The following is a 6,478-nucleotide window of genomic DNA, read 5'->3' as shown; positions in this document are numbered from 1 at the left end:
TATAGTGATCAGCATTGATTAGAGGATTCTCCTCGTCTTGATTTAGCTCAAGTATTTCATCTGAGCTGAGTGTTAACTTGGATACAGGTCTATTAATGATCTGATCCACCCACTCGGGAATATCTTGCTTCGCAAGCACCTCCTTATATCGGTCTAAACTGGTTTGAACAGAATGTTCATAGTTATCGAGATCAGATTCTGTTAGACGTAAGTGGTCTGAGACAGTATGACCGGCTTGGAGTAAATTCCTGTGGGTCTCGATTACAGTCTTGATGTAGTCATATTTTTGGCTGGCGATCCTTATGGAACTTGCTAGTCTGTAGACGTCACCTGGGTCAGTTTCGACACAGAAATGACATTTCACAAGCAGTTTTCCTAAAGGAGCTTGAAGAGCTGTCAAGAATCTTGCATTCCTTTCTAAAGGATTCATTCTTGCGGTAAATTGAGCCTGATAGGGCTTATGTAGCTAGTGGTATAGCTATAATCTGCTCCTTGATGTAGAGCAGGTATAAGTATGACAGCCTGATATTTCTTGAGGCTGGTTATAATTTACCTCATTTAGAGGTTAGCTACCTACCTAATAATAAGCAACTAAGATTTGAGTGGTACCTTGGTCTCACTACAGGTGTTCCTCAGCTTAGCTCTTCTAAATCAGCTTCGGATGGGTAGTGGACTTACAGTAACACTCAAAGACATACATAGAAATATGCAATAAAATAATTACACAATAAATGGTTAATCCCACCCTTGATAGGGTCAGCACAAAAGAATAATATGTGTCACTAACTAGCTCAAGCCTAGTCGTGTGAATTTCTACTTGAGAAACTACAACTATATTTAGTCTGTGCTTGTGCCAAATTCAACACAATCACAGCCTAAATTGCTACCTAACAAAGGTTGGCAAAGATTATATTATGGTGCAGTAATGTGCAAATAATTGTGCTGTGTTTTTGGGTTTTTTGTATTTTATATAATATACACTTGTGTAATTATGTGTATAAGAAATTAAATGAACACAAAGGAATTAATTGTGTTTGGCAAGTATTCTACTGCCGTAAATATTATCTAACTCCTAAATGTACTCCTAATTGTGGAATAAAATGTTATCAGGGTTAGTAATGATTAACTAATATGAGATCAGTAATTTATATTAGTATACTGGATCCCTAAATGTTAATGATCCACTGACATGAGTGAAGCAGTAACTTTAACATGGATTCAAGCTATAATGGACGGTCTGCTGACAGCCATATTGAAACATTGGTATAGCCTAAATGGTTAACACTTAATTGGTGTTAATGATTAATATAAGGTTATGAGCTGTTGCTCTTGGTGACCTAAGGACTCTACTTCAGTATGAAGTGTAGGTCTAAATGTTGTGGGTAATTGGTTATGACCCACTAAAGCTACGTATAAGGTAGCTATGATAGTGTGATCTAGGCTAACTGATGTGTTACACTGTTAGTTGACACAATTAATTAAATAGTTAGTCTAGCTTCTGTCACAGAAGGATTAGTTATTAATGGTTAATATTTTAATTATAAATTTAATGCCTATCCGGTTCGATAAGGACCATAATGTGGGATATTTGGGTTTGATTCTGATTAATTAATAATTAAAGTAGTAAATTAAATTACGAAGGACCACCCGCTTTTAAAGTAAAGAGGGAAACTGAGAATTTCAGATCATTAGATAAAATTCTAGAGAAAACCAGTGACTATGGATATGACTAGAAAGTATGATCATAAGAATAATTAATGGGCTGTATTATTAAAACCAAACCTCAAACACCTACATTGGGGGGTTATTACTGGAGGTCAGTACGTCCAGGAATCAGTGTGGTTCGTTCACTAATTCTATTAATAATAATCTAATCCTATAATTAATGTTGAATATAATATTATTCATACAAAGAAGAACATGAATATGAGCATAATAATGAATTACAGTAAATCACACATTATGTTGAAAACATTCTGAATGTATCAAATTGCAATGTTATGAATAAAAGAAATAAGCCTTAGCTGGTAATAGATTCCTTTAGATAACCCTGGCAGTCCTCTTAATCTCCAAGTCTGGTACACCGACGTCTGACACGGTTAACATGGAGAAGACAGCATGAGGAATTCGTCTCTCGAGCTGCAAAATAAATAACTACCAGTAGCAATTGATTTAACTACTCAATACATATTCAAGATTATTGATATCTACAGAGAAATTTCTAATCACCTGTTATTAGGTGTTGTCGTGCCGCGTGACGCGCAATCACCCCGCTATTATTAAACCTGTAAATGATGCATCAAATAAAAGGTACTTAGCTGTGGGCACTGTGTAAGTATTAAGATTGCCGTAATTTCGCATCCCAGGCTCCAGTGAACCTATCCTGGATTGATGCGTTTCAAGCTGGCTGATCACGTGTCGTCAGGAACCAAGTCTAGGGGTCCCTCATTTAACACCAGCACTAGTTGAAGATATTATCTGCAAGGTCGTTCACGCCTCACAGTGGCGGCTTTCGTCTGTGGATAGACACACGTGTCCTATTTGCTGGACAATGGCGTCTTTTGTGAGTACGGTAAGCGTGGTTTTGCCTCCTTCTGGCTTTGCACGTGTCCGCTTCTCGACACCGTCACCGACTGAGCATGGCGTCGCGTCCCTCCCCCCACGCCGAGTCGACGTTCATTACACAAATTATTGGCATGAACATTAATATTTCTCGCATTCGCGCATGAAACTCTAAAGACTGGACGGGTTTATTATTTAGAGGAACGAAATATTATTATTTAACTATTTAAGAATAGTAAAGATACAAGGGAGAGGAATTAATGTCTCCCCATAGCATTCATTGATGACGTTAACACTATCGCAAGGTAGACGGTATAATTCTAACGCTCTATTCGGCTTTTAGTTAGAGAACAATTCGTCTGCAATCAGTTGTCATACAGAATGCTTTAATTATGGAGAATCGTATTTAATTCTCACACAAATTGAATATAATGTGTTTTACTGTAAAGAAATCTGACGCAATACTGGCGTCAGATGACGTGAGAATTCTAGCCTAATGCACAGATGAATTATTAGTACAGGAGAATTCTACGAGTTGTTAATTTTACTTACTACAATATTAATATGATTAGTAATAAGTAATGAGAATACAACAATGTTGTATTCGATGTTGGAAATATCCAACATGATCTTCCCCTAATCTTTGTTCGATATAAATGAAAAAAAAAAACATTAGGATTTGTCTTTGCTTATCCTGTTATGCGAAATTCATAGTTTCTTTTTGCCCTCCTTATCTCTTTTTTTAACATTTCTAACCAGTTGTACGAATTCCTGTTCTAAACTGACTTCCCCAGTCTTATTTATTTTGTACATAGCACTCTATTTACCTATAAGGTTCTTCAGATCCTTTGTTATCCACTTTGGGTCATTAGTATTCAATCTTTTCAATTCGTATGGTATACTACGTTCTTGTGTTCTGCTTAGAATATTTTTAAATAAAATATATTTTGAATATAGTTTAATCGAAATCTCATTTTATGTCACCTATCGTTGGATTCACGTCTCGCTCCAAGACCGCCCCACCCCTATTCCCGAGACTTTCCAATCTATTAAGAATATAAGAACAACGGTAACTGCAAAATGGGCCTGTTGGGCCCATACGAGGGAGCTCCTATGTATAGCCACCCAATTCCACTCATATACTTGTCCAACCCGCACTTGAAACAATCGAGGGACCCCACCTCCACCAAGTTACGCAGCAATTGGTTCCACAAATCAACAACCCTGTTACTCAACCAGTATTTACCCAAGTCTTTCCTAAATCTAAACTTATCCAATTTATACCCATTGTTTCTTGTTCTGTCTTGTGTTGATATTTGTAATACCCTATTAATATCCCCCCTGTTATGTCCATTCATCCACTTGTAAACCTCTATCATGTCACCCCTAACTCTTCGCCTTTTCAGTGAATGCAACGTAAGCTTTGTTAATCTTTCTTCATATTAAAGATTTTTAATTTAAGTATTAATTAATTAAATAATTAATTGCTTTCCTAATCTCTTTTTTAACATTTCTAACCAGTTGTATGAATTCCTGTTCTAAACTGACTTCCCCATTCTTAATCCTTTTGTACCAAGCTCTCTTTTTACCTATAAGGTTCTTTAAATTATTTGTTATCCACTTTGGGTCGTTAGTATTCGATCTATTCAATTTGTATGGTATACTACGTTCCTGTGCTTTGTTTAGAATATTCTTAAATAAGTTATATATTAAATCCACATTGAAATCTCCTTTTACGTTATATATCGCTGGGTTCATGTCTCGCTCCAAGACCGGCCCACACTCCATACCCAAGACTTTCCAATCTATTTGACCCCCAAAAATTTCGTAGGCTATTAAAATCAGCTTTTCGAAAATCTGGCACTTTAACAGAATTTCCTCCTACAGGTCTATTCCATTATATGCTAAATCTGATTACTTTGATTCCATAGAATGGAATAGACCTGCAGGAGAAAATTATGTTAAAGTGCCAGATTTTTGAAAAGCTGATTTTAATAGCCTAAGAAATTTTTGGGGTCAAATAAGTTGGAAACTCTTGGGTATGGGGTGTGGGCCGGTCATAGAGCGAGACATGAACCCAGCGATAGGTGACGTAAAAGGGGATTTAATATATAACTAATTTAAGAATATTCTAAACAAAGCACAGGAACGTAGTATACCATACAAATTGAATAGGTCGAATACTAATGACCCAAAGTGGATAACAAATAATTTAAAGAACCTTATAGGTAAAAAGAGAGCTTAGTACAAAGGATTAAGAATGGGGAAGTCAGGTTAGAACAGGAATTCATACAACTGGTTAGAAATGTTAAAAAAGAGATTAGGAGAGCAAAAAGAAACTATGACGTTCGTATAGCAGAGCAAGCAAAGTCAAATCCTAAAGGGTTTTTTCAGTTTTCATTTTTTTCTGCCCGAAACGCTGCGCGTGCTAGTGGCTTTACAAGACTGTAATTACCATAATTGTATCCTCACATTCCTTATGTACATTCTTTATATGCATAAATAAATAAATAAATAAGTTATATCGAACTAAGACTAGGGAAAGGATAGGTCCATTAAAATCTAAGACAGGTCAAATAACGGATAATGACAAGGAGATGAGTAGTATTTTTAACAAATATTTTATATCTGTATTTACTAAAGAAGAACTTAACAATATGCCTTCAGCCGAACAAGTCTATGTGGGTGGGGATGAGGACAGGTTGACTAGTTTGGCAGTTACCAGGGAGGATGTAATTAAACAAAAAAAAAAAACTAGTGGTATGGTGGGTTTAGGCAATATACGAAACGTCGTCACACAGAGCTGGCGGCTGCCTCCCTCACTCAAGGCCAAATTCTATTCTCCTCGTATTGGTGGTAGATCTATTCTCCTCGTATTGTTAGTAGATCTCCCTAACAATATTTGTGGTATTGTTACACTATATACACACATATAAGAATCTACATGAACAAATCCACAAGGACCGTGAAGAGAATTCGAACCTGCGTCCGGGAGCATCCCAGACACTTAATCGACTAAGCTACGACATGGTTAAGAGTTGAAACCGATCCCGCAGCCTCTCCGAGACACAAACCAGTGTTTTACACAACTCCCCCATGCACTCGAGCTATGTCAATAGGCCGTTCTCCCTTTTCGCCTTTACATCATTACACACAGAAATCACAATAACGTGATGCATCTAATGAACAAAGATTCATCAAAAGAATCTACATGTTTTTCACCATAACTGTACAACCAAGCTGATATGGTGCCCAAAGATGCCACTATACAGCATGCAGACGACGCCACCTCTGTCACCATTACTCTTTGGTGGACCAAAACTCTCACAAGTCAAGTCTGGCCTCAGGCCGGGCTTGAGGAGTAGAAAAACTCCCAGAACCTCATCAATCAGGTACCAACCAGGTACTCCTCCCACACAGCTCTAATTATCACAACAATTCTGCTGATATCACAATCCTGGAAATTTTTATCCGTCGGGGTCTTCTAATTGTTTCAAGCATGGGTTGGACATGTATATGAGTGGGATTGGGTGGTTATAATAGTTGCCTCGTATGGGCCAATAGGCCTTCTGCAGTTGTCTTTGTTCTTATGTTTCCGTGACTGTTACAAAGGGCAGCTTCCCATCCTTCTCCTTCTCGTAAGTGAAACGTAACACAGAATTCCGCTCAAATGCCTCCTTCAGCTCCTGCAGATGTCTGACATCAGGTACCTGTGTAAAAATGACGTCAACATACCTGCAGTATATGGCCGGTTTCAAGTTCATGTCGACTAAGACCTTTTGTTCGATGGTACCCATGTTGAAGTTCGCAAACAGGACACCTAGGGGAGAACCCATGGCGACCCCATCTACTTGCTATACATGTGCCCATCCGGGCTCAAGAAGGGTGCCTCTTTAGTACAAGCTTGGAGTAGTTT

The sequence above is a fragment of the Procambarus clarkii genome, chromosome 69, assembly GCF_040958095.1.
Source record: "Procambarus clarkii isolate CNS0578487 chromosome 69, FALCON_Pclarkii_2.0, whole genome shotgun sequence".
Classification (NCBI taxonomy): Eukaryota; Metazoa; Arthropoda; class Malacostraca; order Decapoda; family Cambaridae; genus Procambarus; species Procambarus clarkii.
This window is presented reverse-complemented; position numbering follows the sequence as displayed.